The 20,676-nt window shown below is 44.7% G+C and overlaps 2 protein-coding genes across 4 annotated transcripts in view; one reads left to right on the forward strand and one right to left on the reverse strand.

Annotated features, from left to right (window-relative positions):
• The window catches only part of MCHR1 (melanin concentrating hormone receptor 1), a 44,590-nt gene extending 36,453 nt beyond the window's left edge, over window positions 1-8,137 (reverse strand). Inside the window, exon 1 of the mRNA XM_053582697.1 lies at window positions 7,964-8,137. The gene's annotated coding sequence lies outside the window, so the exon portion shown is untranslated. The remainder of the gene's footprint in view (window positions 1-7,963) is intronic.
• A 3,803-nt stretch (window positions 8,138-11,940) lies between these two features.
• MRTFA (myocardin related transcription factor A) overlaps window positions 11,941-20,676 on the forward strand; it is a 214,351-nt gene continuing 205,615 nt past the window's right edge. Inside the window, exon 1 of one of the 3 annotated variants that reach the window (XM_053582670.1) lies at window positions 11,941-12,276. The gene's annotated coding sequence lies outside the window, so the exon portion shown is untranslated. The remainder of the gene's footprint in view (window positions 12,277-20,676) is intronic. The other 2 variants (XM_053582668.1, XM_053582672.1) reach the window with 2 other exon arrangements.

Below are 20,676 nucleotides of genomic sequence, written 5' to 3' on the forward strand. Positions count from 1 at the left end.
ATTGCTGAAGCACCACTTCATCAAACATGTCTGCTGAGAGCAGCATTCTAGTAGCTAACCACACTGCTCAAGGTGACAAGTCCTCTAGTATCGCTGAAGAGTCCATCTTGCCTGCTGCTAAGGACTTTTACTGTGAACTTATAGAAGAAGCTTCCGTTCACAAGGTGGCGTGTGTTCCTCTGTCAGCTAGTACCATAACTCGGTGAACTAATGAAATAACAGAGGATATGAAGGCATAATTGTTAGGATTATTGAGCCACTGTGGTACGCAATCCACGTTTGATGAGTCTACCAATGCTGACAGGTCAGCAATGCTTGTTTTGTGCAATAGATTTTCCCAGAAGGATGTGCCCAAGGATATGTTATGTGCCAGCCAACACCATGGCTGCAGAACTGTTCATGTCTTTGAATGATTTCATGTCAGGAAAGCTGAATTAGTCATTTTTTTGTTGTTGTTTGAGACAGAGTCTCACTATGTCACCCTTAGTAGAATGCTGTGGTGTCACAGCTCACAGCAACCTCAGACTCTTGGGCTCAAAGTGATCCTCTTGCCTCAGTCTCCCAAGTGGCTGGGACTATAGGTGCCAGCCACAATGCCCGGGTAGTTTTAGAGACAAGGTCTTGCTCTTGCTCAGGCTGGTTTTGAACCCATGAGCTCAGGCAATACACCTGCCTCGGCCTCCCAGAGTGCTAAGATTACAGATGTAAGCCATGAATTAGTCATTTTGTGTCAGTGTCTGCACAAATGGAATGGCTGCTATGACTGGATGGCCTTCTGTTTTCACTACTCGGGCCAAGGAGGTTGCTTCTGAATCTGAATCTACACACTGTGTCATCCATAGAGAAATGCTGGGCTAGCCGAAAAATGTCACCTGAACTAAATAACATTTCGCAGGATGTGATTAAAATTGTCAAGCACATTAAAGTACATGCCCTTAACTCACATCTGTTCATGCAGCTTTGTGAGGAGAGGGATGCAGAGCACACACATCTTCTCTTATACACAGAAGTGGGATGGCTTTCTAAAGTGGCCAGAGTTTTTGAGTAAAGAATGCCAATCTAGAGATTTCTTTTAGAAAAACAGTTACCACTGGCAGCACATTTTGGTGACACAGTATGTGTCGAAAAGCTTGCTTACTTGTGTGATATATTCAACTTCCTCAGTGAACTCAATCTGTCACTTCAGGGAAGAAGAAGCAACTGTGTTCAAGTCACAAGGTAAAGTGGCTGCTTTCAGAGCCAAACTGGAATTATGGCAGTGACATACAAAAAGTATGTTTGAGCATTACTTCCCAGCCACGAAAGATCCCTGAACTGGGAAAGAATGGATCTGTGACCCATTTGTGAAGAAACCAGGTGAATCGACTTTGTGCTAGAAGAGGACCAGCTGCTTATGTTTGCACTAGTTGAGACGGTGGGCTTCAAAGTGTGTTTGAGACAACTTCAAATCTCCGTAGGTTCTGGATTAAAGTCAAGGTGAATATCCTGAGATTGCCACAAAAGCACTGAAAAGCCTGTTCCATTTGCAACATCCTATCTTTGTGAAGCAGGGTTTTCTGCAGTGACAGCAGCCAAAATGAGATTACAAAATAGACTGGGCATAAGCAACATGCTTTGGGTGTCATTGTCTCTCATTACCCACAGATAGGGCTATCTAGTTGCAGGAAGACAAGGTCAGGGCTCCCACTGATTCTGCCTTATGGTGAGTTATATAATTACTTCAACATATTGTTATTACATTGTAATAATAATAGAAATAAAGTGCATAATAAATGTACTGTGCTTGAATCATCCCGAAACCATTGCCCATCTGTGGGAAAATTGTTTTCTATTAAACCAGTCCCCAATGCCAAAAGTTTGGGGACCACTGCCCTAGAAGTTTTACTGGGCTGACAAAGGACGTCCACTTCACCTTATGTGTGCCGCCTCCTGGCAGCGTGAACAATTTTAACCAATCTATGTTATTAATAGTTAGACTGCTTCTATTTTTTTGTTAGACTTTTTAATTTAATTTTATTATTATTATTTTTTGCAGTTTTTGGCTGGGGCTGAGTTTGAACCCTCCACCTCTGGCATATGGGGCCGGCGCCCCACCCCTTTGAGCCACAGGTGCCACCCATTAGACTGCTTCTAGCTGTAAGAAACAAATTCACTTAAACAATGAAAAAATGTATTATGCCACACAAATGAAAACCTGGTACCCTCTGGGGTGGTACACTCAGCCACTCAATACTGCCATAGAAGTGCTGAGTTCTTCCCATCTCTCCCCTCTGCCTTCTCAGCGTAAGCTTCATTTGAAGTCTAGTTTCCCACAGACTCACAACATGGCTGCAGCAGTTCTGGATCTCACATCCAAATAACATCCTTTGTCTTTTTCTTAGAAGCAAGGAAACCTTTCCCAAAAGCCATCCAACAGACATCTGTTGTGTCCCATTGACAAGGATTGGGCAACTGGCCCATTCCTAAACCAGTAACTTCCAGAAGTGCCAGGATATTATGGTGATTGGCTTAGAATAAACATTTCAGGGGGGAAATGGAAGACTGGAATAAACCATGAACCTCTAGGTTAAGGGATTTAACAGACACAACTTAAAAAATGGACCAGACTATGGTGTCTAGATGTACACATTTAAGCAATAAAATTATAAAGAAACACATGGGACTGATTTGATAAAACTGAGGTTAGGGGTTAGTTTTAGGGGGAGGAAGGAGACTGTCACCTAAAGATTGGAGCACATGGAAGGGCTACTGGGAGGCTGGCAAAGCACCATTTCTTTCTCTTTTATTCTTTTTAGAGACAATGTCTCACTATGTTCCTGGGCTGGTCTCAAACTCTTGGCCCAGGCAATCTTCCCACCTCATCCTCCTAAGTAGCTGGGACTGCCTGTAAGTGCCATCACATCCAACTAGCTCCATTTCTTGACCTGGAAGATTTTGAGGTGGTTTCAAGGGTATTTCTCTTATAATAATTCATGTGGCTTAACTTTTTTTTAATGTGGCTTTGTGTATCTGTGTTTTATAAGGTTTTAAAAAAGTAAAACCCGAACATCTACTCAGGTTATTCAGTTTATTTAAAACTCTTTAGTGGATCCCCATTGCCCACGAGATAAAGTTCAAGCTCTTTTTTTTTTTTTTTGACAGTCTTACTCTGTCACCCCAGCTAGAGTCCAGTGGCCTGATACACAGCTCACTGCAACCTCAAATTTCTGGGCTCAAGCAATTCTCCTGCTTCAGCTTCCTGAGTAGCTGGGACTACAAATGTGTACCACCACACCTGGCTAATTTTTTTTTAGAGACCGGATCTCACTGTCTAAGTCAGACAGGATCTAACTTCTAAGTCAAAGTTCTTAATCAAGATTCATTAAGGCTCCACCTGATCTGTCGTGCTGTTATTTTGGGCCCCTGTATGAGGAGGGAAGAGAATGCAGAAAGCCCGGACAAGGGCCCGAGGAAAAGGGAGGGGGCCTGAAGAAGCCAAAGGAAGAGACCTCAACCCAGAGAGCCAAGACTGAGCTTGCAGAGGCCAAGGAGCATGGGCTCAGAGGGTCAGTAACAGGGAAGAGCACTTCTCTGCTTCTCAGGGCCACAGTGTCAGGAAGAGGAGTAGGGGAAAGCCTTGGTCCTGTATCTTTCCCTTCATGTAAGGGATAAAAGTAGGCAAAACTAATTTGTGCTGTCAGATGTCAGAATGAAGGTCCCTGAAGGTGGAAGTGATTGGAAGGGGTGTGAGAGGGACTTCTGGGGACCTGGCAATATTCTCACTATTGTCCTGGGTGCTGGTTAAACATGTGTGCCCCATTTGTGAAAACTCTTTGAGCAGGACAGTCATGATATGTACTTTTCTAAACAGTTCTGAAGTAGCATATATACTGCAATAAAAGGGATAAGAACAAAACCAAAAATGGATATATTATGATGTCTGAAATTCAAAATGTACCTAGGCAGGCTGGGTGTGGTGTCTCACACCTGTAATCCTAGCACTCTGGGAGGCTGAGGTGGGTGGATTGCTCGAGCTCAGGAGTTTGAGGTTGCTGTGAAGTATGATGCCATGGCACTCTACCCAGGGCAACAGAGTGAGACTCTTGTCTCGAGAGCCTTAGAAAAATGTCCTGCTTGCTGCAGGCCTTCTGGCTACTCCTGGCAGTCAGGAGCATGAGCTGCTTTCTTCTAGGAAGGTTCTTTGGTGGAAAAGCATGAGAAGGATCACTTCCATTCTCCCATAGTGAGATTTTGAGCTGGTTCCCTCAAGAAGCCCCACCCAGAGTTAACAGCATTCACTTCTGTGACTTTCTGCGTCAAAATTTAGGGTGAGACGTGTGAGGCAGGGTCTGGTGAGTTCAAGATCAGATCCTGCCTGTTCTGTATTTAAATATAGTTCATTATGGGTTTTTGATTTTTTGAAATGCTGTATTATTTACCTTTATTACTGATTTTTTTAAGCATCCTATTCAATTTTGTGACTGATTCTCCCTATCCTAGACTATAAAATTCTAGCAAGCTTTAATTTAAGAAAAAACTCTGCTAATTTTTATTTTTAAAACAAAATACTTTTGTTTCCCAAGCAACAGAACTCTCAGTTCAGTTCCAACTCTGGCTGTTCTCTAGTCTAGGCAGTGAAAGAGTTATTCAGATCGTAACCTCTAGGGGGCGCCAAAGAACAGCGTATAAAGCAGACTTGTTGAGTAAGGCCTTCTTCCAGGAATGACATTCCCCAGCCTGAAAAAAACCATCCGTTTTGTGATTTTCTGCCCCTCTATTTGCTCTAGTCTCAAGCAGGCCGCAAATACACGAGCCAAATTAAAGATAAGATTCCGCTTGGGTTCTATCCCAGAAATACCCAAAGAAGACATTTATATTGGCTGCAATGATCAGAAAACCAAAGTAAAATCCCACCGGGGTTTGAGTTGGTCAGACCTGTGTTGAAACGTGGTTTGTGTGATATGGGGCAAGATACCTTGGTACGGTGACCAACTCTCTCAATTTGCCCTGGGCGGGGGGTGAGGGTGATGGTGGAGAGAAGTCCTGCATCGTAACCCCTCAGTTCCTACCAACTGGGACAGTTAGTCACTCTTCTTGCTTGACCCTCAGTTTTTCTCATCTCCAAAATGGACATAATGGTAGTATCTACCACAAATTGTTGATGGGAAAATTGAACAAGATGATGATGTACAGAGTAAGTGCTGAATAAAAACTAGCTTAGTTTTCTTATCAGGTAATACCATAGGTGGTTGAAATTCCTGGCTTGGCTCAAAGTCCTATAAAACCATTTAAATGGAGCCCTAGATTTTTTTTTTTTTTTTTTGGAGCCCTAGCATTTTTAATACCCTGCTCATGCATTCGATTTAATTCCAAAATTATCTGCTGAGCGCTAACAACATGTCAAGAAGTTGTTAGAGGGTATGGGTATATTTTGAAAAATTATTATTGTTTCTCAAGGATACTATGATGTCTAGGGGACAAAGAGACATAAAGAGTGGGTACTGAGTATAGGAGAAAAAATTCAAGCTACTGTTCCCACCCTTCTAGGTCCTTATTTCTTCCCGGCTGGATAACAGCCTTATATTCCTAGCTCCATTTCAGTCTCCTTCCGATCCAGTTGACAGACTACCGGGTGAATCTTAAAATACAGTTTAGATCCTATTTTCAAAAGCCCAGTGCTTAGGGCGGCACCTGTGGCTCAGTGGGTGGGGTACCGGCCCCATGTACTGAGGGTGGCAGTTCAAACGTGACCCCCGGCCAAACTGTAACAAAAAAATAGCCGGGTGTTGTGGCGGGCACCTGTAGTCCCAGCTACTTGGGAGGCTGAGGCAAGAGAATCACCTAAGCCCAGGCGTTGGAGGTTGCTGTGAGCTGTGTGACGCCATGGCACTCTACCCAGGCCGATAAAGTGAGACTCTGTCCCTACAAAAAAAAAAAGCCCAGTACTTCCTTCACCATGGCATTCTTTACTTTTTACAACAGGACCTCAACAAAATTTCAAGCCTTATCTCTTAAACAAAGCAGACAACTCCCTTGCTCAAACATGTCCTATGTTTTCCTTCCTCCACACTATCAGTCATAGTGTTCCCTAAGCTGGAATGTCCCACCTTATCCTGCCTGTCAAACATAAACTTCCGTGTGGCCTTCCTCAGTCCCCCACCAGACAGGAGCTCTCCCTTCTCTTACCTCAGTTTTACTGTCCTTACAACATCATTCATAGTAACATCATTTTATGGACCCTGGTTTTGGGGGTTTTTTTTGCATTTTTTGGCCAGGGCAGGGTTTGAACCTGCCACCTCTGGTAAATAGGGATGGCGCTCTACTCCTTTGAGCCACAGGGGCTGCCTGGACCCTGTTCTTGATTGTGAGAAAGGGTGGTCTATTTCACTTTTTTTTTTTTGACACAGAGCCTCAAGCTGTCACCCTGGGTAGAGTGCTGTGGCATCATAGCTCACAGCAACCTCCAACTCATGGGCTTAAGCGATTCTCTTGCCTCAGCCTCCCAAGTAGCTGGGACTACAGGTGCCAACCACAACACCTGGCTATTTTTTGGTTATAGTCGTCATTGTCGTTTGGCGGGCCTGGGCTGGATTCGAACCTGCCAGCTCTGGTGTATGTGGCTGGTGCCTTAGCTGCTTGAGCTAAGGTTTGTGTGATATGGGGCAAGATATCTTGGTACAGGCGCCAAGCCTATTTCATTTTTTAATATTTCTTTTTCTTTCTTTCTTTCTTTTTTTTTCTTTTTTGACAGTTTCACTTTGCCACCCTGGGTTGAGTGCCCTGGTGTCATCATAGCTCACAGCAACCTCAAACTTGTGGGTTCAAGTGATCCTCCTGCCTCAGCCTCTCAAGTAGCTGGGCCTACAGGTACTTAACACCTGGCTAATTTTCCTATTTTTAGTAGAGATGGGGTTTCGTTCTTTTTCAGGCTGGTCTTGAACACCTGAGCTAAAGCAATCCCTCCATCTTGCCCTCCCAGAGTGCTAGGATTACAGGTGAGAGCCACTGTGCCCAGTCTTCCTTTAATTTCTTGTATGTAGGCTTGTCACCTGTGGCTCAAGTGGCTGAGGCGCCAGCCACATACACCTGAGCTGGCGGGTTTGAATCCAGCCTGGGCCTGCTAAACAACAATGACAGCTGCAACAAAAAATAGCCGGGCGTTGTGTGCCTGTAGTCCCAGCTACTTGGGAGGCAGAGGCAGGAGAATCGCTTGAGCCCAGGAGTTGGAGGTTGCCGTGAGCTGTGTGAGGCCACAGCACTCTACCCAGGGTGACAGCTTGAGGCTCTGTCTCAAAAAAAAAAAAAAAATTTCTTGAATGTAGCCAACAAATGCTTATTGCACTGTACCTGGAATCCAAATCTAAGTATTTGTATCATGGCTTTAGCCTGTGATATTAGCTGTGTGATATTGGGCAAGTTACTTAATGAGGCTCTCTAAGCCTTAGTTTCCTTACCTGGAGAATGGAGGTCATAACAATACCCACCTCAGGGTTACCACGTGGATGAAACAAAGTAATGCACTTAGAATACTTGGCATTGTGCTTGGCACAGTAGGACCTATTAGCTGCCAGAGAAAGAAAAGATTCTCATAGGCTGAAGGAATAGTGGAGGGCTTCCTGGAGGAAGTGGGATGAGATCTGGGATTTATTTATTTATTATTTTTTTGAGACAGAACCTCAAACTGTCACCCTGGGTAGCCTGCCATGGCATCATAGCTCACAGCAACCTTCAACTCCTGGGCTTAAGCGATTCTCTTGCTTCAGCCTCCCAAGTAGCTGGGACTACAGGTACCCGCCACAACGCCTGGCTATTTTTTGGTTGCAGCCATCATTGTTGTTTGGCGGGCCCCAGGCTGGATTCAAACTCACCAGCTCAGGTGTATGTGGCTGGCGCCTTAGCCACTTGAGCCACAGGTGCCGAGCCGAGAACTGGGATTTAAATAGATACTTACAGAAGAGAGGATATTCTGGACAAAAGGACTCACCTGAACAAAGACTTAAGAAGAAACAGGAAAGAGCAGGATGTGCTGAGGCTGGGGCTGCTCGAGTCATCCTCAGAAACATTTTTGGAGAGATTCCCTGGGAGGAGAGACAGAGGCAAAAACTGGAGAGTAAGTTTTACTGGAATATGCATTAGCAGGTTGGAAGGAGTGAAATCAGTCTCTAGTGATTTGCTGAAGGTCATTGGGATAGAAGTGGACAAAAAGACAACTGGCTGCTAATTATTAGCAGAGTTAGACTTAAAGTCCTACATTTGTGTTAAAGAATTAATTCCAGAAATTTAAGAGTGAATTTGGTTTAGTGTTAGCTTGTGGGGGACACAGCTCCAAAGGGTGTCCAACACTTTTCTCTGCACATTGGAAGAACATGAGTTGTCGTGCACACATTAGATACATAAACACTAACAACAGCTGATGAGCAAAAGAAAAGGTCTGTGCATGCTTTTTGCAATATCCCACACCACAGATAAGCAAAACAGTCCTCAAATAATCTGCATGTGGCCCCATGGCTGCAGGTTGGACACCCCTGGTCTAGAAGGAAGGGAGTGGAGAGGATTGGTTATAAAGTCAGTTTGAGCCAGAGGGTCAGTGAAGCCACTACGTTTGCTAATGTAAATGTAAAATTTGTAGCAGAATAACAGATGTAGGGAGACAGGTCAATGCAGGCCATGGTCTAACTGTACTCCATGGTGGTCAAGTCACATCTGAGTATTTTATCTAGTTACATTGTGGTTGCAACAACAGGAATGTCCCACGGGGGTAGATTTAAATGTGTCTCCTCAACAGGCCAGTGCATCCATCCCCCACCTGCTGTGAGGGTTGGCAGCAAAGGCTTCCCAGCTGCTCCAAATTTCAGAGAATTGCTCTGATTTGAAGGGAGTGGCCTCAGGGACCCTGACTTCCTTAGGGCCTACAGCCAATGACAGACATTTACTAGGGTACAAAAGGCTGTCCATGCCTCAAGGGGGGATAACTGTGTTCCAGAGCTCTCCTACTATGCATCAGATGAAGGTAAGATCAACTTTCCCTTTCTCTGTCTTGATCATCTTCCTCCCTTATAGTCTTTTCCTCTCCCAATAAATCTTGTTCATCCGCTCTCTCATACAGACTGTTTCTAAGTAAGACACCTATGAAATTGAATCACCAGAAAACAACTGGATCCAGGTTCTCAAAGTCATCACCCGTTGTGATATTCATGTGTATCTCAGCTCTGATTGTTTTTGTAATGGTTTTGTTCTCCCCGTGGTCCTCCCCATTAACTCGGTATATAGCCAGACAGTTCAGCAGCCCTGGTGCAAAGAGATCTTCATCAGAGTAGTTCTAACAAAGTCCCAGGACTCATTCTGATGGGACTTGGGTCACATGACTTACTCTAAATCAATCACTATAAATGGTGGGGGTGAGTGGGTGCTTTCATTGGTTAGGACTGGGCCATGTATTTACCCCTGGAAAGTGAAGTCATTCAGGAGGCTGCCATATGGACAGAGTGGGGAGGAGTGGTTTTCCAGAGGAAGCTGGGGCTTCTTTACCAGCAGAAAGAGAATGTTTGCTGTAAGACAAAAATAATACCTGCTCCCTGCCACGTGAAGAAGGTCCACATGAAGTCCTTAGGATAGTAAGTATATGGAAACCTTCATCAGAGGAATAATGGCAAGAAAAAAAAGACTTTACCCTTGTTATGGGGGAAGGGGTTGGGTAGCAGGCTCAGGAAAGGGGGTATAGTGGAATTAGACATCTCTGTGTAGCTTTGGAGGATAACATTAGGATCCAGGGTTGGAGATTAGAGGGAGGCAGATCATCTGTAAGAAATATATGTAAACTGGCCAGGCAAGGTGGCTCATACCTGTAATCCTAGCACTCTGGGAGGCTGAGGCAGATGGATTGCCTGAGCTCATGAGCTTTAGACCAGCCCGAGCCAGAGTGAGACCCCATTTCTGAAAATAGCCAGGCCTTTTGGCAGGCGCCTATAGTCCCAGCTACTTGGGAGGCTGAGGCAAGATAATCTCTTGAATCCAAGAGTTTGAGGTTGCTGTGAGCTGTGACACTATGGCACTCTACTAAGGGTGACAAAGTGGGACTCTCTCAAAAAAAGAAATATATGTAAACATATGAACAACATTTATATGTGTATATATACAGTACATAAAAATATACAATTTATGTTGTATGAAAAAATAGGCCTGAGCTTGCTTGTAACCTCCATTGTAAATGGGCACATCTCTCTCCTTGATTAATAAAATGTCTGGGCTGCCTCTTTACCTGGCTTTTTCCGGGAGAGCTGTGTCAAGGTTGACACTATTTGGAATGCTCCACCCTAGTCTTGGGGAAATCTGCTACACTCCAGCAATTCCAAGGGGCAGCACTGCCTCCTTTGAGGCGAGGTTCTGCATTCTCTCTTAGTTATGATACTAAGAGAGTGGCTGTGGGACACACAGCCTCACACTGAAGTCACTGCAGCATGTGCCTTCTCTTTCCCAGTTTAGTAAGTGTCCCCAACACAGCAACTGTATCTCTTCTGGCTAAGCCTGTCAGTGTCTTAAATGAGAAATATTTATTGAATAAATAATTTTATCAGGGCTTTTGTGGAAAGGTTTTTGCCTTGAGGGAAAGTGTGTGACTAAGGACTCTACCTAACTCCAAGATTCTGTGACTAGCACGTGGTACTGAACTGGAAGCTGACTTATAGATGAATAATTGGGTATACCCAGGGCCATGCTGGCTTTTGCAGCTCTTGGATAGAGCAGCACCCTCTCCTGCCCTCCCACTTAGCCTTACAGCAATGGGCAGGCCTGGAGACCTTTGAGAACAGCGAGTCACAGTAAGAATCAATCGGGGAGGTAAAGTGAGTTGTCACTTTTCAGTCTTAGTGCATTTACATGATCCTGGTCGTCCCCAAACCTAGAAAGATGCCCAGTTCCCTCCTTCCTCTAGCTAATGTTACTCCCTCTAACTCCACTTGCTGATCTCAGCTCCACGAAGCCTTCAGGAAAGCGCCTGCTCCCTTTCCCACCCCACCAAGTTGGAGTTACTTCTCCTTTTTGGGTTTCTCTCCCATTGTTGGATAGGGAGTAGGGTGCGAAGGGCCTGGCCGACCAGAGCTCTTAACAACAGTGGGCCTTGCTTAACTTGCTTGTCCCCATTAACCTGTGTTCTTTCTCACATGCTCTTGGTGAGTCCGAGGCCTCTATGCCTAATGCACGTGCTCACACACACATCTTCCCTACTGAGTGGATGCCGGCAAGAGCAGGACAGCAGCATTTTAGAATTTTAGAACTGCAAGAATCGTCGGGAGTCATCTATTGGAGTCTCCCTTTTACAGATGCTCTTCCTGGAGTCTCCAGATACTACGCACAAGCGCTTTGGTTCACGCAGCGGTTCTTCTCCAAGCACTTTCGCCGCTGCTGATCTCAACATCCTCGGCAGGTAGGGAGGGGTAGGTAGGTGTCAGTATCCTCCCTTTTGCTGCTAGGGAAACTGACTCAGAAACAAGGCGACCAGCCTCTGCGGGGCGGGGACTGTAACAGGAATTCAGGGCTCTAGGCCAGAACGGAATTTATTGTGTCTTCTTTTGGGAAGCATGAAAGTGAAATAATGGACCTAGACGCCCCAGGCGGAGACCCTTTACCCCCGAGAAAAATCGGGATGACATATGGACGATTAACGCAGTCACTGCTGGCGACCGGGCACAGACCCCTCCGCAACTTGGCAAGGTCCAGCTGGGTCCCCCCTTCACAGAGTGCCCAATGGGCTGCGGCCTCTTTAAGGGTCCAGTGCCCCGCCCCCAGCTCGTTGCCGACCTCCTCCCACCTCCTAGCCGCCGCTCCGCCAGTTCCAGACTTCCCTCGGCGATGAGGTCATCTCCCCGTTGCCCATTGGCTGTGCTGTGCCGTCAGTCACAGGAAGTCTCGCCGCCGTCCTAGTCTCCTACGTTCCCCTTCCTTCTCTGTCCACCCTAGTCTGCCAACTCCGGCATTGACTAGGCCTCTGATTGGCCAAGGTCGCTGTCCTTCCTTCAGCCAGCAATGTGGAGGGCGAGAGGCGGGCGTGGAGGGCGGGTCCGCAGCTTCCGTGGCTGAGAGGAGCCGGTGGCAGCAGTGTCTGTGGTGGCCGCAGCGGCGAGAGTGAACGTCCCATCCTCCCCACCCCCTCGGCTCCGCTAGCCACACGCCCTGCGCTCGGGCCGACTTCTCGTCAGCCCGGCGCGCACTGGCTGGACGTTGAGCCTCGAGAGGAGACGCGAGCGACTAGAGCCGCAGCGGGGCAAGCTGCGGAGCCGGGGCTGGGAGGAGAGCGCCGCGGTGAGTGAGAGTCCGGGCGGGAGACCCCTCCCCCACAGCGGCCCCGCCTCGCCGGGAGCATCCTTTCTCCTCGCGACCCCGCGGCGCGCGCTCTCCGGGGGTCGGGCGGGGCAGGCCTCCCGCCCCCAACCCCCTCCCCGCGGCCCTCCCGCCCTGCCGCTCGGGGCGGGAGTTGCTGTGCCGCGGTAGCTGAGCGGGGCCAGGGCACTCGGGTGCGGCCGTGCACCTGTGCACCGCCTGGCCGGGCCGGCTGTGTCGTGCCGGGTGGCGAGGCGCGGAGGTCCCCGCCCTCGCTGCGCCCTGGCTGTGTTTTTGATTGCAGGGACGGGGTGTCGGCCTCTTTTCTCTGGGATCTTGTGCAAACCTTCGGGATCCAGGTGCAGTCCTCAGGATTGCTAGGCAAGGAGGCTCACCTGGACTTGTTGATGCCTGTGTAGCAACCTGAATGAGTCCAGGTGTACCTGGAATTCTGTGCGGATGAGAAACCCGACAGCCGAGAACTTTACCCGCTAAGAAAGTGTCTGCTCGGGTACTTTGATTCCCACCCATCGCGGGTGCCATTAGAAAACCTTGACACTTTATGGCGGCCGGAACTTTCGAGTCCGAGTCCCAAACTTGCCACTCACTAGCGGTGTAATCTTGGGCCTCAGTTTCCTCATCTGAAAAGTGGGAATAATAATAGCACCAATCACGTAGGTTGTCGTAAGTATTAAAATGTTTTGGTTGGTGCTTGGCACATAGTAAGGGTCCAAGAGATGCTTGCTCTTGTGATGTTGAGAATGATAGGGAGACCAATGTGTGTTTAATCACTAGTACAACTTAGTTTTGTCATGATTTCTCTTCGTTTTCTGTTAAGTAACATAACTAAAGGGAAGTTTAGTAGACAGTTAACTGCATGGCAGTCTATACTTTTTTTTTGAGACAGAGTCTCACTATGTCACCCTCGGTAGAATGCCATGGCATCACAGCTCACAGCAACCTCAAACTCTTGGGCTTTAGCCATTCTCTTGCCTTAGCCTCCCAAGTAGCTGGGACTTCAGGTGCCTTTTGTTGCAGCTGGCCTGGGCAGGGTTCGAATCCGCCACCCTTGGCATATGTGGCTAGCCCAGTAACCACTGCTACAGGCCCCAAGCCAGTCTATACTTTTTTTTTCCTTTTTTTTAGAGACAGTCTCACTTTATCACCCTTGGTAGAGTGCCATAGCGTCACAGCTCACAGCATCCTGACAGCAGTCCTGGGCTTAGGCGATTCTCTTGCCTCAGCCTCCTGAGTAGCTGGGAGTACAGATGCCTGCCACAATGCCCGGCTATTTTTTTGTTACACTTTGGCCGGTGCTGGGTTTGAACCCGCCACCCTTGGTATGTGGGGCCAGTGCCCTACTACTGAGCCACAGCCGCTGCCCCAGTCTATGCTTTTTTTACCCATCTGAGACCTGCTTTGGCTCTGTTGACAGGGCCAGAGTGCAGTGGCATTATCATAGCACACTGGAGTCTCCAACTCCTGGGCTCAAGCCAACCTCCTGCCTCAGCCTCTGAAGTAGCTGGGAGTAAAGGCGCCAGCTGCTACGCCCAGCTAGTTTTTAAAGAAAAAAAAAAAAAAAAGTTTTTTTTTTTTTTTTTTTTTTTTTTTTTTAAGAGTCTCACTTTATTGCCCTTGGTGAGTGCCTTGGCATCACACAGCTCACAGCAACCTCCAACTCCTGGGCTTAGGTGATTCTCTTGCCTCAGCCTCCCAAGTAGCTGGGACTACAGATGCTTGCCACAACACCTGGCTATTTTTTTGTTGCGGTTTGGCCGGGGCCGGGTTCAAACCTGCCATCCTTATATATGGGACTGGCACCCTACTCACTGAGCCACAGGCACCGCCCTTTTTTAAAGCAATTTTTTTGTAGAGACGGGGTCTTGATATTGCCCAGGCTGATCTGGAACTGCTGGCCTCAAGACATCTTCCTGCTTTGGCCCTCCAAAATGCTTGGGATTATTGGCATGAGCCTTGTGCCTGGTCCAGCCTATACTTGGCATGAATTGCGTGTATGCAGGAATGTGAAATACATCATTTAAATGTAGTAATGAAATTACACCTACGCTTCATGTATTTTTACATAGTTTTAAACCCATAAGATGTCTGGAATGTCCCCAAGTTGCAAGTTGTTGAGATATTTTCAGCATCTTTTCTACATGAAGCCAAAGCCTGTAACATAAGCTTTATTTTCAATAAGAAGTTCAACTTATGTGTTTTATTTTAGAAGACCCCAAAAAACTTTGTTTGTCTTAAGCAGTTTTATTGTTGAAAAGCAGCCACCTCACTGAAAAAAAAAAAAAAAAAAAAAAAATCTTGGGCAGCACCTGTGGCTCAAAGAGTAGGGCGCCGGCCCCATATACCAGAGGTAGCAGGTTCAAACCCAGCCCTGGCCATAAACTGGAAAAAAAAAAAAAAAGAAAAGCAGCCACCTCCCAGGGGTGAGGCGGTACAGCCAGCTGGCCCATAGCCCCATGACTGCAGGGTGGGGAGTCTTTGGCTGAAAGTTACTAAACTAAGTTTTGCCTAATGTCATTTGCATTTTTCATGGCAAATCAAAAGGCTTTATGTTACTCAGTTTCTTAATGGAATGATTTAGAAAGAAGCAGTCCATTACTACTGTCTTCAGAATCAACATGCAAAGAAAGTGTCTGTAGTCTAGTTCTAGCATTTGCTTCAGTTCTTTGCCAATAACTGTTAAGAAAAGCCCCGTTTTAAAAGGCTTCCAAAAGTCACACCCACTGTAAGTTTTTTATTTAGAATCAAAATCATGAGAGATGACAAAGTAATAAGTATCCCAATATCCAAAAGTATTTACTGTGGACTTTTCATGTCCTTAGTACTCTGCCAACTGCTATTGGGAAGGGATTAAAAGTATGAAATAGGAACTCAGTTCATGAAGGGCCAAACCATAAAGTTTGGGTTACCCAGTAGTAATTACAGGTAGTATTTAAGGAATAATTTCACTTATTCACTCAGCAAACTTTTGTTTCATGTCTTTAATGTGCCAGGTGTTTTTCTAAGAGCTTGGGTTATCAAGATAAGTGAGATATGGTCCCTACTCTTGAGGAGCTCTCAAATCCAGGGGGAGAGGCTGAAAGTGACAGATGATTGTAATACTCTGAGAAAGATGCTTAGGTACCAACTTAGAATTGAGGGCGAGTCAAGGGAGCTTTTCCTTTGGATGTGCGTGAAGATTTCAAAGAGAAGATGGCATTTGAGTTAAATCTCAACTCAGACAAAAAAGAGGAAGACCATTCCAAAGAGAAGTAACTGAGCTTAGAAAGGTTCCTGACAAATCTGACATAGCAGTTATTTGCTGCAGGAAAGGGTAAGGAAACGTTACTCAACGTTCACTATGTAATAAGCATTAAGTGAGGCTTTTAAGGTATTACTTAATCCTCATACAAACCATGTTAGGTTGATTTTACCTTTATTTATTTATTTTTAAGACTCTCTCTCACTGTGTTGCCCAGGCTGCTCTTTTTTTTTTTTTTTTTTTTGAGACAGAGTCTCACTTTGTTGCCCTCAGTAGAGTGCTGTGGTGTCACAGCAACCTTAAACTCCTGGGCGTAAGTGATTCTCTTGCCTCAGCCTCCCAAGATCTGGGACTACAGGCGCTCGCCACAACACCCAGCTATTTTTCTGTTGCAGTTGTCATTGTTAGCTGGCCTGGGCTGGGTTTGAACCCTCCAGCCTCCGTGTATGTGGCTGGTGCCCATAACCACTGTGCTACAGGCACCAGGCTCCCAGGCTGCTCTTGAACTTGTGCACCTAAGCTTGAATGATCCTCTTGCCTCAGCCTCCCAAGTAGCTGGGATTACGGGTGTACTGAGCTTTAGAATAGGGAAAGTGAGGCTTAGAGCAGTTACATAATTCATCTAGGGATACGCAGTGATATTCCCAGGATTTGAATCTCTGACCTAAAAATGTATGCTGGGCTGGGCAGGGTGGCTTACTCCGGTAATACTAGCACTTTGGGAGGCCAAAGCAGGTAGATTGCCTGAGCTAGGAGTTTGAGACCAGCCTGAACAAGAGTGAGACCCCATCTCTAAAAATAGCCAGGCATTGTGGTGGGCTATTTTAGTAGTCCTAGCTACTTGGGAGGCTGAGGCAAGAGGATCTGAGGCTTGAGCCCAAGAATTTGAGGTTGCTGTGATGCCATGGCACTCACCTGAGGGTGACAAAGTTAAACTCTGTCTCAAAAAAAAAAAATAGTATGCCTTTTTCCTTTTAACATTGCTTTATGGAAGTATAGTATAGTATACAAAGGAGGTTAGAAAGTTCTACTTGTATTATCATTTTACTACGTCTATTACAAACTACTTTCTGTGAAATTAAATATTTTAGAGTCACTAAGGCTGTATAATAAATAAAGGTTGTCATTATCAAGTTTTATTTATTTACATATGTATTTTTTTGAGACAGAGTCTCACTATGTTGCCCTTGTAGAGTGCCGTGGCATCACAGCTCACAGCAACCTCAAACTCTTGGGCTCAAGTGAGTCTCTTGCCTCAGCCTCCCAAGTAGCTGGGACTACAGGTGCCCCCCACGATGCCTGGCTATTTTTTTTTTGTTGTCGTTGTTGTTGTTGCAGTTGTCATTGTTTAGCTGGCCCGGGCCCAACTCGAACTTTCTAGCCTTGGTGCATGTGGCTGGCGCTGTAACCACTGTGCTACGGGTGCTGAGCTAAGTTTTATTTATTTTATACTTGGAAATGTGGCAGTATTTTTAAAAAAAGTATGGCCTGAGGGAGCATTTAGTAAAAGTGGAGGACATTGATACATGTAGAGTCTATGTAGGGCACTTTACAAAGTTTGTGAACAGGTGTAGACTTTTGAGACTGCAGCTTAAATATTTACTTAGGTAAATATTTGGAAAAAAAGGATTTGTAGATATATGTCCAATTAATTTACAAAGAATTTTGAAGTCATATTAACAAAGATCGTTGTATTACATATAGAGAAAACACTATGACAGGAGTATATACTAGATGGTAGCTCCCCAAGAGCAAGAGTATTTGTTTCTTCTCATCTTCCAGAGCAGTTCTTGGGACATAGTAGGTGCTCAGTAAGTATTTATTGACTATAAGATAAACATGAAAAAATATATTTACCGTGTGTGTATATATACATATATGTATTTACGTAAGTGCTAGGATTGCTAGTTGGAATTGATTGACAAAACTTCATCTTCTACGGCTGAGAAACAACCTTGGTCGGGAGGTTATATTTCAGAAGGTCTTTGAAAGAGGAAAAGGAAGACATTAGTGGACTGTAGATGAAGTAGTATAGGCATAGGGAGTAGTTTATAAATGGGTACATTTTCGAAGAAAAGGGACATTGAACAAAGTGACCCACTAATGTCTTCCTTTTTCTCTTTCAAAGACCTTCTGAAATATAACCTCCTGACCGAAGTTTTAAACCTTCTAAGAATTAAAACTTTCTATTTGCCACACATTGTGGGAAGGATGTAAATGGCAAGCCATGAGGATCATCTTGGAGACTGGCTACTACAGTGATAAAGTAGAAACTAAGTATTGGAAGAAGTTACAAAGTGTGAACTTGAGGGAGGGAGGAATTAAAAGTAGGGTAGATTACGTTTGGGAGGATGAGAGAATTGGGAAAGGTTTAATTCTTTTTTTTTTTTTTTTTCCTAAGACAAGTTCTTATTCTGTCACCCAGGCTAGAGTGCAGTTGCTTGATCGTAGCTCCCTGTAATCTGGAACCTGTGGGCTTTATAAAGCGAACCTTCTACCTCAGTCTTCCAGTTAGCTTGGACTTATAGTGCCTCCATGCCTGGCTGATTCTTAAATTTTTTGTAGTGACTGGGCTCAATGGCTCACATCCGTAATCCTAGCACTCTGAGAGGCTAAAGTGGGCTTGAAACCAGCCTGAGCAAGTAAGACCCTGTCTCTACTAAAACTAGAAAAACTAGCTAGGTGTAGTGGCACATGTCTGTAGTTCCAGCTACTCCAGAGGCAAGAGGATTGCTCAAGCCCAAGAGTTTGAGGTTGCTGTGAGTTATGATGACACCATGGCATTCTACCTACAGTGACCAAAAAAGAAAGAAAGAAAGTAAGTAAATTAATTTTTTGTAGAGACGGGTCCCACTATGTTGTACAAGCTGATCTTGATGTCCAGACCTCAAGCAGTCCTCCAGGTGAGGCCTCCCAAAGTGCTTGGACTCCAGGTATGAGCTAATATATCCAGCCAAGATTTAATTCTTTTAACAGATATTTATAAATATTTATCATGTGTTTACTGTGTGTCTTCCACATGGTAGGCTAATATGTGGAAGTAGACCCTGAATTAGGGCCACGTGAAATGTTTTGTTTGTTTATTTATTTATTATTTTTACTCGGTCACTCCAGGCTAGAGTGCTGTGGCATCATAGCAGCCTCAAAGTCTTGGGCGCAAGCTATCCTCATGCCTCACCTTCCTGAGTAGCTGGGACTACAGGTGCCCTCCACAATGCCCAGCTAATTTTTCTTTCTTCTTTTTTTTTTTTTTGCAGTTTTTGCCTGGGGCCGGGTTTGAACCCACCACCTCCAGTATATGGGGCCGGCGTCATACTCCTCTGAGCCACAGGCGCCACCTGCTAATTTTTCTATTTTTAGTGGAGACGGGGTCAGGCTGGTCTGGAACTCTTGAGCTCAAGCAATCCACTTGCCTTGGGCTCCTAGAGTGCTAGGATGATAGGTGTGAGCCATTGTGCCCCTCCCACGTAAATGTTTTAAGTAACGAGGGCAGCATTGACATAAGGACAAATATCTGGTATCTATGTGTAAGGTGAAGTTTGAGTCATTTTTCTGGTATGGAAGAAAGCAGATTATCAGAGTAATAGCAGTTACAGAGTAAAAGTAGTTAAGAACATAGGTACTAGAGTTAGACTGTCTGGGTTGGAATGCTGGTTCCTTTTGTTACCTGTGTGTGTGTGTGTGACCTTGGGCTGTGTGACTATGATACTCTTGCTACTTTGTCTTCTCTGTGACTAAGTAGCAATAATGTGGAGATAATAATGATGGCTGCTTTATATTGCTGCTGTGAGGATGAAATAAATAAAAAATCTGTAAAGTCTTTGGAGCAGCTTCACATGCACATAATCATCATGAGTGTCATGATCATTATATGGGTTTTTGGCAGTAGCGTGGAACTGACCATGGGTGACTAAGGTTGGAGTCAGAGAGATGGATGAATGTGGGATGATGCGAGTATTCAAAAAGCGGCATTTAATGTCAACTATTGCTGCTTCAGTATCAGTTTTTCCAGTTCAAGTACCTATATCTGGATAATTTTTATTTCATGATGTAGAGTGAACCAGTGCCTTTATTTAGCTGAACTCCACGGTTAAAACAAGACCCAAGGAGGTACACAGTTGTGGTTTAAGGGTTTCTCTTACTCTTTGTGTCTTTTGAGTAGTTGGAATAGCTCATTTTGAGATCTGAAGTATATAATCTATTTGTTAGTGAATTTGAAGATAGTGGGCAATTTATAGGTCTTTACCTTATGAAATTATGAGTGGAAAATATGAATGATTTTTTAAAAAATATTCTGGTATTAAAATTTAAAGTATAATGGGTATAGTTTGAAAATAATTATAAACTCCCTAGTATGAGAGAGTAAAATAACAAGTGAGGTAACATATTAAGTTTAAGGGCGTGAGCAGATCTGGGTTCTGACAATTACCAGCTGCTTAACCATAAGTTTATTACTTAACCTTCTTGTGATTCAGTTTTCTTCATCTGTAAAATGGAATTAATAATTCTTACAACATGAGATTGTCATAAGGATTGTGGAGAAATGTAAAAGGAAATAACACAGGCATCAACTTTATGATAATCATTGTGGTACCTCTTTAATACTCTTACCAACTCTGTGAAATAAGTGTTAGTAGCAACATGAGGGCAGAAGCTTGAGAGAAACTAATTTAGGAAGACCACAGTTAGGATTTGAACCCTGATCTGTCTTTGAATTAAATGATGTGGCTCTCTATGATGGTGTATGTGAAATGCTTAACTTTATCTCTAGGAAATGTCTGTTCCTGCTCAATGTCTTTTGCAGAGTTAGTGAAAATGTCATTTGTGCTAAGAATTCGTGGTAGTAATCTAGGTGTTAGAGCTCTCAAAATATTCTTTCAGTATTTCTTATATGTAATTTGTGTCTTGTTACCATTCCTGAAATGGAAAAGGAAAGCTCTTAATAGTGACTTAAAATGCTCAATAAATACTTAACCAAATAAGGGCATCCTATAATGTCCGAATTTTTAGGATATTTTGTAAGTGTTTCAGTATCTTTTAAATTGTCAATGATATAAGGGATTCCAGGGGCTCTTAATTGTGGTTAATTGTGCATATTTTTACTACCACAAAATTTACAGGAA

Source organism: Nycticebus coucang, chromosome 3, assembly GCF_027406575.1.
Source record: "Nycticebus coucang isolate mNycCou1 chromosome 3, mNycCou1.pri, whole genome shotgun sequence".
Classification (NCBI taxonomy): Eukaryota; Metazoa; Chordata; class Mammalia; order Primates; family Lorisidae; genus Nycticebus; species Nycticebus coucang.